A 12,136-nucleotide genomic window follows, 5' to 3' on the forward strand; every position below is an offset into this window, starting at 1 on the left:
TACTAGGTCTTCGACTCTATAGAGATAGATCGAAGAGGATAATAGGATTATCGCAATCTGCTTACATTGACAAGATAGTCAAGAGATATAGCATGGAGAACTCCAAGAAAGAAAATGTTCCTTTCAAGCATGGAGTCACTCTCTCCAAGGATATGTCTCCTAAGACTTCCGAAGAGATTGAAGGCATGAAGGACGTTCCCTATGCCTCAACCGTAGGGAGCATCATGTATGCCATGCTGTGCGCTTGTCTTGACATCTCTCAGGCAGTGAGTGTGATAAGCAGATTCCAGTTAGATCCAGGGCAGGAGCATTGGACTGCTGTGAAAAACATACTAAAATACCTTCGAAGGACAAAAGCGTTTTGTCTAGTCTTCGATGGTAGTTCACTACAGATCCAGATGATAGAAAGTCTACATTTGGTTATGTTTTCACGATAGGATCGTGTACTATTTACTGGAAAAGTAGCAAACAGGGGTCTATGGTGGATTCCACAACCGAAGCCGAATACATTGCCGCAAGTGAAGCTGCCAAATAAGCCGTATGGATGAAGAAGTTCATTCACAAATTGGGAGTAGTTCCATCCAGCACATCACCCATTCCATTGTTGTGTGACAACACTGGAGCCATTGCTCAGGCTAAGGAGCCATGAGCCCACTCAAAGTCAAAGCACATCGAGAGGAAGTACCATGTACTGCGGGAGATAGTTGGAAGAGGGGACATCCTAATTCAGAAGGTAACATCAGCGGAAAATGTAGCAGACCCATTGACTAAGCCACTGACACAAAAAGGCTTGACAAAACTAGAATGTTACACCTGACCCCTAGACTCAATTATGATATTGCACTAGGTGTCGAATTGGGCTGTCTTTGATATGCCAATCAGTGAGATCCTTAGAGGGGGTCAAAACTTGGGTATGTTGGGATAACCCAAGAATTCATCTGAGTGGGTGATCATAGTGACATGATCAGCCCTTTTGTCAAACAAAGTGGATGATCGGGGATGCACTCTCTTTGATGGAAACCAAAACTGCCGGCAGTCGATTTCAACCGTTGAAATTTGTTCTGAAAAAGATATTTATATAGAGATATACATATATATTATGGTTTCAAAATGTTTGCAAAAGGTTTAAATTCTCGGGATCCATGTGAGTAGAGAGTGCAACACTATACCTTGTAGCTGAGGGAGAGGTCCTCTCTTGTCGGGTAGTGTTTGATCATTGTGGGCTGAGAGGTTAAGTGTAAGACCATTGAGGGTAATACCTAATGGGCTAATCTTGAATCTGCCCACAGTCCTTGGGTTTTTATAAGGTTGCTTAACCCAAGGACCATTTAGTATAAATGTTGGGTCCATTAAGAGCCCATGGTGATGGACTCAGAGGTTCATTGTCTCCTACAATGAATTCGACCAGGCCTTGTAACAGAGACTGGGCTGAACCCATGTGGCTGATGTGTAGATCAATGTTTGGGTCCCACACAATACAAGGATATCCAACTGGGCAATAGTTTGGAGAGTAAGTGAGCACATAGACTTAATGGGCCTAAAGCCCAATTCGAACTGGCTTAATTAGATTAATTAAAGAGGGGCGGTTCTAGGATTTAGATCAGCAGATAGGATAGGGGATTGTCCCTATCAACTCAGAGAGTCCAGATCCAAATAGAGATTTGGATCAAGAAACTCCTAATTAGATTAGGAGGGCTGATCTTTATCTGCAGATAAGATATAGGATTATCCTTATCTCTTAAAGAGAGTCCAAATCCAAATACAAGATTTGGATTAGGAAACTCCTAATGGGATTAGGAGAACCTCTCTTTAAGGCTATAAATAGAGGAGCAGTGCGAACCTCCAGTTCATCCATCAGTCTACTGATTTAGGAGAGAGGACAACATACAGTTTGACTGCTTCTATCTTTTGCTCTTGCTCTCTCCTACTCCTGCCGCCATACCAGTTCGATCTCCACTTGTGGGAGCGATCAAGAAGAGTTCTTGATATTACCTTTTGGTAGAAAAGGTAATTTGAAGTCATGCTCACTAGCCCTCCATCAGATTCTTGCTGAAGAATCAGGTTCTTGCTGAAGAGCCATCCTGCTGATTCTGCTTCATCCTGCACTGTGTCAACCCTTGGGCGTGAACACCTTCATTGGAGGTTATTGTTATTTCGTATCAGGTATAACCCTCCACTCCCTTTTGGTTTCAGATCTGGTCTAGTTTAGGTTCAAGATTGATCCTTGATGCCTACAACGAGTACACCTTCATTGGATCTACCCTTGGGTGTGAACACCTTCATTGGAGGTTATTGTTACTTCGTATCAGGTATAACCCTCCACGTGGGAGAGAGAGAAATTTTTGAAATTTCGCTCGACCTTCCTGTAGGGTTCAGCCATCCATATGATGGATCTCTCATCCCTTCATAAAGTTAGTATTCCCTACCTAGTCATTTAGCAATAGTACACCACCCAAAAACTAACCTCACCTTATCGTAGGTGTTGTGTCGACTTTAGAGACTTAAACAAGGCCTGTCCAAAGGATGAGTTCCCTTACCCATTGTGGAGGTGTTGATAGATTCAACTGCGGGTCATGAGCTCTTCTCCTTCCAAGATGCCTACAGCGAGTACAACCAGATATTTATGGATCCTGCCGATGCACTCCACACAGCCTTTAGGACACCGATAGGGAATTTTTATTACAAGATGATGCCCTTTGGCCTGAAGAATGGTAGAGCCACATACTAGAGAGAGATGACTAGTGTCTTCCATGACATGATGCACAAAGAAATCAAATTTTATGTGGATGATATAGTTGTCAAAGCAAAGAATATGGAGGATCACTGTGATGTCTTGAGGAAAGTATTTACCCAATGTAGGGCTTTCGAGCTAAGGTTAAACACATTAAAATGTGCATTTCAAGTGCAATCAGGAAAGTTCTTGGGTTACAGAGTGGACCAAACAGGGATACACCTAGATGAGAGCAAGGTCAAAGCCATCTTAGATCTCCCGGCTCCAACTAATGAGACACAATTGAAAACTTTCTTAGGAAAGGTTTCATACCTAAGGAGGTTCATCCTTGGCCTCGCGCATGCAGTGCTGCAACTAATGAAGCTAGTCAAGAAGTTTGTCGAGTTCAAGTGGACCCAGGAGCATCAGCAAACCTTTGAGCAATTAAAAGCAACCCTTGCTAGGTTCCCAACCATGTCACCACCCAAGGATGGGTAAGAATTCAGGATATACATCACAATAGGTTCAGAGGCCATAAGATGTTGACCGCTATCTGCAAGAGTACAGAGTCGTGCAAGTAATATAGTAAGGAATACAGAATCATTCCCACGAGGAATGAATTATTTAGCCACCTATTAATTTCTTCTCAACTTGTTTAAAGCAACAATCAATTTGGGTTTGCGATTTAAGGAATTTAAACTAGCGCTACTGATTAAGGAAATTAAATGACAACAACCAGAAATTTAAACAAAATCAATAACAAAGTTGCTACGGATTAATCCTATCATGATCATCAAGATTCAATATCAATAAATTCTCACGAGGGTTGTTATGTTCCAAGGTGTTTCCTAAAAGCACTAGTCGATCTTTCTCAAGTGTTGATTAGCTAAACCTATGTTCAATTAAATGGAATTACAATCAATGAATTCTCATTCTTTCAATCGAAATCCTCTTTGCATAAACACAAGTTGTTAATACACCTACAAGGAAATCCTACCAACAAACGATATCTCTACCTAATTATTGGTCGAATAGGGGTTATTAGTTCCACCTCAATTATCATCTCTCAATGAATAATCTTGATTAAAGAACGAATCATTGGTGATCAATCAATGATAAGTAATAAGCACAAATAACACAATATAACAAGAACCTCATCGATTTTATTAATGAATGAAAATCAATGCATGATCAAGTATTAATCCCTAACAATAGAAACAAAGCCCCTCATGATGTAATTAAGAACAACCAACATCCCAATATCAAGAGTAAACATGATGTTACAAGAGGAAAAGAAAGTATCTTGCAACTGGTCTCTCAATCTTGGCTCAAGAATCTTCAATCTTGTCTCCGTCCTTGTTTCCTTGTGTTTTCCTTTTTTTCTTCTCTTCGAATTGAGTGTGCTTTGTCCAAAATGATCTTCTCCTCCTCTCTTCTTCTCCTATTTTATTTTTTTCTTCAAGGGTCTGAACCCTAATTCTTTCTTTTTCTTTTCTTTTTATACCTTTTCTCTTCAACCTCCCTTCCTTCTCTAAAGCTAGCCGCCTTTGGAGCCTCCCCTAGGCTGCGGACTGGGCTGTTGTTCTTAGTGGGCCGAACTGCAGTTGGGTTGTTCTCCTTGATGGGCCGAACTGTTGTTCGGCCATAAGGTTTCAGTTGAGCTGCAGTTGGGTGTGGATAGTACTACCAGTAGAAATATGGGTTGTATCCACCCGAGTAGCCTTTGCGATGGGTAAGAAAGTCAAACCAGAAGACATGGACCACTTACTCGTAGACAAGCTCGAAGTCATAGATGAAGCTAGAAACCTAGCCCTACAGTGGTAGACCAAATATAAACAAGCCCTACCCACAAACTTCAACAAACTTTTGAGACCCAAAAACTTCAAAGAAGGAGACAAGGTACTCAAAATGGCAATAATTGTTAGGCAAGGCAAGTCTGGAAGAAAATTCGCCCCAACATGGGAAAGGCCGTATGTTATAAAAGAAGCCCACACTTTGGGCTATTATGTATTGAAGACTGTAGATACAGAAGAAGAGGATGAAACAATCAATGGCTATTGCTTGAAACCTTACTTTGAGTAATTCTATACTTTTGCAATTCCATCACTACATGTACTTATTTTATGAGTAAATGAAAAGTGTTTTAATGTCTCTACTTTCTTATTAAAGTCTACTTTTGAATAATTGTGACCAATTAGTACAAGTATCAACAGCTCACACTTTTGCGATAAAGTTTCTTTTATAATTCTGGTTGCGATAACTCTATATGCATCCCAATGGTTTGAATGTTTGAATGCTGTAATCTATGTACTGACTTTTAGATATGCTTTCCATATTTGCTTATACCTCTTGGCAACCCTAGGATTACACCTATTCCCTGGCAACCCCGGGAAGGCCCTAGAAACCCTAGGCACAATTTCATTACCTAGAAACCCCAATAAGGCCCTGGCATCCCATGTTGCGATTTCATTCCCTGGCAACCTCAAGAAGGCCCTAGCAACCCCAGGCATGATTTCATTCCCTAGCAACCCCAGGCATAATTTCATTCCCTAGCAACCCCAACAAGGCCCTAGCAACCCCAGGCACGATTTCATTCCTTGGAAACCCCAGGCACAATTTCATTCCCCGGCAACCCCAAGCGTGATTTTATTCCCTGGTAACCCTAGGAAGGCCCTAGCAACCCCAAATGCAATTTCATTCCCTAGCAACCCCAGGAAGGCCCTGCAACCCCAGGCGGGATTTCATTCCCTGGCAACCCTAGGAAGGCCCTAGCAATCCTAAGCACGATTTCGTACCCTGGCAACCCCAAGAACGATCCTATTCCTTGGCAACCCCAAGAAGGCCCTGGCAACCCCAAGCGCGATTTCATTCCCTAGCAACCCCAGGAAGGCCTTGGCAACCCCAGGCGTGATCTCATCCCTCGGCAACCCTGGGAAGGCCCTAGTAACTCCAGGCACAATTTCATTCCCTAGCTACCCTAGGAAGGCCTTAGCAACCCCAGGCACATTCATCCCTTGGCAACCCCAGGCACATTCATCCCCCGACAACCCCAGGAAGGCCCTAGCAACCCTAGGCGCATTCATTGCCCGACAACCTCGGGAAGGCCCTGGTAACCCTAGGCACGCTAATATCACCTGACAACCCCAGGCTTGCACTTACATCACCTAGAAACCCCAGGCTTGCACTTACAACACTAATTTTGACAATCGCTACCTCACTCCCACAGGAAGGCTCAGATAGCCCTCTCATACGCTAACCAAAATCTTACCCCAAAAGGTTAGATTTGCTAATGAACCTTAATACTCACCTTACAACAAACTATATGTTGGTCTCTCATACTTGATAAACGTTGTGATATCGGGACAACTCCTCTCTATGAACACGTTAAATATTTTCATTTTGTGTAGCCTTATCACATATGATAGATAGTACCTCATGCGATGGAATAACACTGCTTAATCTGTGATAAAGTTTATTATGCAAGTATTAATATTAGTGAAACACTCTCCAATATTAGCAACTGTTAGTGACTCGTGCTGAGCCCCCAAGATAAAGGACACGCGCGATATCGTTTTCATTAATGCATGATTAGCGACTGATTATGAACACAATGGTGCCCAACTACGATTAACCTCCAGAATACTCTTAAGTAATTATTTGCAATAGAACACACAAAATGAATAACTTCGGACAATTTGACTACCATTTGATAGTCGTACTGAAATGGATTATGACAAAGTCCCATAGAAAACGTGAACTTCAAAGGAAAAATGCACCACAAACAACTTAGATTATTTCTCATATACGATAAAGTTTTATTTGCGATAACGAATCTCTCTGGTAAGCCGTAAGAAAGGCTCTCCATAGGGAGCTCCAATACAAAGGATAGATATGATCACGATGAGACAAGTACTTTTACCCTCATAGTCATAATAGAGACAAAGTAACTAAGACACACAACCACAAAACAACAGAAGGAAAATTCAGCAAAAAAATGGTTCTTTATATTCCACTAGCATTTTCTTTACAACAATGATTTTACATTCATGAGCTAGCCCAGCTCCGCCTAATCTCAATGATGGACTCCAAAACTTGGCTTCATCCTTCAAAACTGTTAAGGTCTTCTAATTCCGTCTCATACTCAACAAGGATCCTCTGCTACCTAGACTGCTCAGTTCTTCCAATTTACCCACAACCTTAGCGATACTAACTTCAACCACCTTCCGACAAAGATGCACATCCTTCATCAAACGGAACAGTACAGATTGCGATACATTTAAACCGGCCTTCCAAAATGCATGAGCCAGGATCACGACCCGGCACTCAATGTGGGACATATCAAAACCCATCGCAGCAAAGATCTTGCAAGCCTCTAGCCAATGGACGAAGTCTGACTAGGAAAGCCCTTTAGCAGGTCGGTTCATTTAACAATCCATCATAGTGGCAGCAGTGTTCATGAAGGGATGAGAGGTCCATCACATTGATGGATGAACCCTACAGGAAGATAGGGCAAAATTTCGAAAATTTCTCTCTCCCATCTGGGAATCGCATTCCGTATTTTAGAAAACTACATTTTCAAGGATCAATCTTGTACCAAACCAGACTAGATCTGAAACCAAAAGGGGGGAGAGGGATATACCTGAAACAAAGTAGCAGTAACTACCAATGAAAGTGCTCACGCCCAAGGAGAAAACTAAAACCCGCTTCCACTAAAGATGACATAGTGTGTGGTGAAACAGGATCAGCAGGATGACTCTTCAGCTAGAACTGAATTCTTCAACAAGAATGGAGTAGAGGACTGGCAAGCACAACTTTGGATTGCTTCTTCTACCAAGAAGCAATATCAAAAACAATTATTGATCACTCCCATAAATGGAGATCGAACTGGGTAGGGGCGGCAAGAACAGGGAAGAACTCTGTAGATTGTTGTGGTGTGTAACTGAGGAATTCGCCCCCTTTATTTATAACCCTCTCAGGATCAGCCTCCTAATCCAATTAGGAGAGAGTTCCTTAATCCAAATCTGATATTTGGATCTAGACTCTTGAATGAATAAGACTTATCTTATCCTTCAGCTAATCCTAATGATTATAAATCCTATCTTGCCTTCTTTTAATTAACTAACTTAAGCCTAATTCGAATTGGGCTTTAGGCCAATTAAGTTTATGTGCTCACTTAACCTCTTAACCTGCTGCCCAGTTTGCTCTCTTTGTATGATGTGGGACCCAAACATTGATCTACACATTAGCCACAAGGGTTCAGCCCAGCCTTTGTTACAAGGCCTGGCCGAATTCACTATAGGAGATAGTGAACCCCTAAGTCCATCACTATGGACTCTTAATGGGCCCAAAATTTACACTAAATGGTCCTTGGGTCTAGCCACCTTATGAAAATCCAAGGATTGTGGCAGATGCAAGATTAGCCAATCAGGTATTACCCTCAATGGTTTTACACTTAACCCCTTAGCCCATAATGATCAAACACTACTTGACAAGAGAGGACCTCTCCCTCGGCTGCAAGGAACAATGTTGCACTCTCTACTCACATGGATCTTGGGAATTAAAACCTTTTGCAAACATTTTGAAAACAAATTATATATATATATATGTATATATCTATATATAAAGATATTTTGCAGAAACAAATTTCAACAGTTGAAATCAACTGTCGGCAGTTTAGGTTTCCATCAGAGAGAGTGCATTCCCCGATCATTCACTTTGTCCGACAAAGGGGCTGATCCTATCACTATTATCACCCACTCAGGTGAAATCTCAAACTGTCCCAACATACCCAGGTTTGACCCACTTTAAGGATCTCACTAATTGGCATATCAAAGATAGCCCAATTTGACACCTAGTGCAGTACCATAAACAAGTCTAGGGGTCAGCTGTAACATTCCAGTTTTGCCCATCTATCTCCAAGGTCCAGGGAAATACTGGAATTTTGGTCCAGTTCAGGGTTTCAAAAAACTCACACTGCATGTACCTCAGGTCTCACCCTGGCAGTTGAGACAAGGCACCCCAACCAACTTGGTGGCACATCAGTGTTAGCCTTGGTAGGATAAATTTCCCCAGATCTATCCAACAACTATAAAGATTCTAAACTAACACGAGTCTCATAAGTGTCCAGTTTAAGGGTATTACATAGAAACACACCAAAACACATGAATCAATTATGTATTTTTGTTCATTTACAATAAATATCATCTAGTACAACAATCTGATTGGAGCTAAGGGAATATACTGTTTATCAGCTCTCACTTGCACTTAGGTCCAATCGGGTATAAACCGGAGTCCCATACTTTCAACGTGTTTCTTAAACACTTTCTGTGTTAGTGGCTTAGTTAATGGGTCTGCTACATTTTTCACTGATGCTACCTTCTGAATCAGAAGGTCCCCTCTTCCAACTATCTCCCGCAGTCTATGGTACTTTCTCTCGTTGTGCTTTGACTTCGAGTGGGCTCGTGGCTCCTTAGCCTGAGTAATGGCTCTAGTGTTGTCACACAACAATGGAATGGGTGATATACTGGCTAGAACTACTCCTAATTCCTAAATGAACTTCTTCACCCAAACGGCTTCCTTGGCAGCTTCACGTGCAGCAATGTACTCGGCCTCGGTTGTGGAATCTGCGGTGGACCCTGTTTGCTACTTTTCCAGTTAACAACACATGATCCTATCGTAAAAATATAACCAGATGTCGACTTTCTATCATCTAGATCTGACTAGAAATCGGCATCAGTATACACCTGGACCTATAGTGAACTACCATCGAATACCAAACAAAACTCTTCTGTCCTTCGAAGGTATTTTAGTATGATTTTTCATAGCGGTCAAATGCTCCTACCCTAGGTTAGATTGGTATCTACTTACCACACTCACTGCCTTAGAAATGTTAGGACGAGTGCACAACATGGCATACAGGATGCTCCCTACGGCTGAGGCATAGAGAATCTCTTTCATACCCTCAATCTCTTCGGGAGTCTTGGGAGACATACACTTGGATATAGTGACCCTGTGTCTGAAAGGAACATTTCATTTCTTAGAGTTCTCCATATTGTATCTTTTGATAATCTTGTCAATGTAAGCAAACTGGGATAATACTATTATCCTCTTTGATCTATCTCTATAGAGTCAAAGACCCAATATATAGGAGGCTTCTCCAAGATCTTTCATGGAGAATTGCTGTGAAAGCCACACTTTCTCCATAGTTAACATTCCTACATCATTCCCAATGAGTAGGATGTCATCTACATAAAGAACCAAGAATGTAACCTTATCTCCCACTATTTTTCTGTAAACACAGGCCTCATCCGGGTTTTGCTCAAAGTCAATCTGTTTGACGGTAGAGTCAAACTAGATGTTCCAAATCCTAGAAGCTTGCTTAAGTCCATATATGAATCGGTTAAGTTTACATAACATGTGTTTTTGACCTGCATCTATGAAACCTTGCGGTTGCTGCATATAGATATCTTCACTAAGATCTCCATTCAGGAACACGGTTTTGACATCCATTTTCCAAATCTCGTAGTCATGGTATGTTGCTACAGCTAGCAGGATCCTAATGGATTTAAGCATGGCCACAGGCAAACAGGTTTCCTCAAAATTGATTCCCTCTTTCTAAGTGTACCCTTTCGCCACAAGACGAGCCTTATAGGTCTCAACTTTACCATCGGGGCCCTTCTTCCTCTTATAGATCCATTTGCAACCAATTGCCTTTACCCAAGGGGGCGGATCTACTAGAGTCCAGACTCCATTAGTCTCCATTGAGTCCATCTCAGCTCTCATGACATCTACCCACTTCAAGGAATCTATGCCGAACATAGCTTCCGAATAAGTCACGGAATCCTCCTCACTGGTCGTAGCTTCCGCCAAGTAATTTTCTTGGTCATAGCCGTAACGAACTGGAGGCCTGGAAACCCGGGTAGATCATATAGGTTTGGTTATTTTCTAGAGCTAGTGGGACATCTCCCACTACCCTTGGGCTCTCCTCATCAAGAACAACTTACTCTAGGATGTAGGCATTTTGACTGCAAAACACCTTTTGCTCTTTTGGATCATAGAACAAGTAACCTACAGAGCCTTTGGGATAGCCTACAAATAGGCAATGACTAGTCTTGGATTCCAATTTGTCAGCACAATGACCAGTCCATAGCTCATATGAAGTCTTAGGAATGTATTTGGTTGGAACCCGATTCAGCACGTAAATCGCAGCCTCTAACGCAAAATCCCAAAAGGATGTGGGTAACTCTGAGTGGACGAAAAGTGATCGGACCATATCTAATAGAGTCCAATGTCTCCTTTCTAACACACCATTTAATTGTGGTGTAGCAGGAGGAGCCAATTGTGATACAATTTCATTTCCCTTTAAGTAGTCCCTGAATTTGTCAGAGAGATGCTCGCCGTCTCGAATTGATCGAAGGGTCTTAATTTCTCTCCCTAATTGTTTCTTGACTTCTTGTCTGAATTCTTTGAACTTTTCAAAAGATTTAGACTTATGTCTCATTAGGTACACGTAACCATATTGTGAGTAATCATTGGTAAATGTTATAAAATAAATGTGCTAGTTTTGTCCTAACATTCAAGGGACCACATACATCAGTATGTATCAGGTCAAGTGTGCCCGTAGATCTTTCAGGCTTTCCCGTAAATGGCCGTTTCGTCATCTTACCCTGCAAGGTTCACAGGTTGGAAGATCTTCTACGGTTAGAAAATCCAAAGGACCATCCTTTACCAACCTTGTCATACGATCTATGTTGATGTGGCGAAGTCGGTAATGCCATAGTTTCGGTAGTTTCAGTAATGTTTGTTTCCAGAGAAGGATGGAGAACATAGAGACCATTCTCAAGTTCTCCGTATGCGAGGAATTTGTTATTCCGTTTAATAGTAATCACATTACTAAATAAGATAGAATAACCATCCATGCACAATTTTAAGACAGAAATCAAATTTCTTCTTAAATTAGGTATGAAAATACAATTTTTTAGTACAATAGTTCCTTCACTAAAAACTAATTCTACAATTCCTATGGTTGTAGCTACAACTATTGCAGAAGTCCCCAATTAGAGCGTCACTTCTCCGTCACTCAATCTTCTGCTTATCTTGAACCCCGACATTGAGTTACACGCATGAGTTGAAGCCCTAGAGTCAATACACCAGGAAGCAGAAGTGAGTAACAAATTGGTCTCTATGATAAAAGATTTGAAATTACCTTGCTTCTTAGTCTCCAGATATTGATTACAATTCCTCTTCCAGTGGTCGGTCTGCTTGCAGAAGTGACAGGCATCGAATGCCTTATCTTTCTTCTGTTTTTAGTTTTGCTACCCTTCTTCTAAGCCTTCCTTTTATCCTTCCACTTTTTCTTGCCCAATTTGTCACCTTCCACAAGCATGGCTATCGGCTTATCCTTCATAATCAGTTTTCAGCCCTCTG

This window comes from Nelumbo nucifera, chromosome 4 (assembly GCF_055504915.1).
Source record: "Nelumbo nucifera cultivar China Antique chromosome 4, China Antique-T2T, whole genome shotgun sequence".
Classification (NCBI taxonomy): Eukaryota; Viridiplantae; Streptophyta; class Magnoliopsida; order Proteales; family Nelumbonaceae; genus Nelumbo; species Nelumbo nucifera.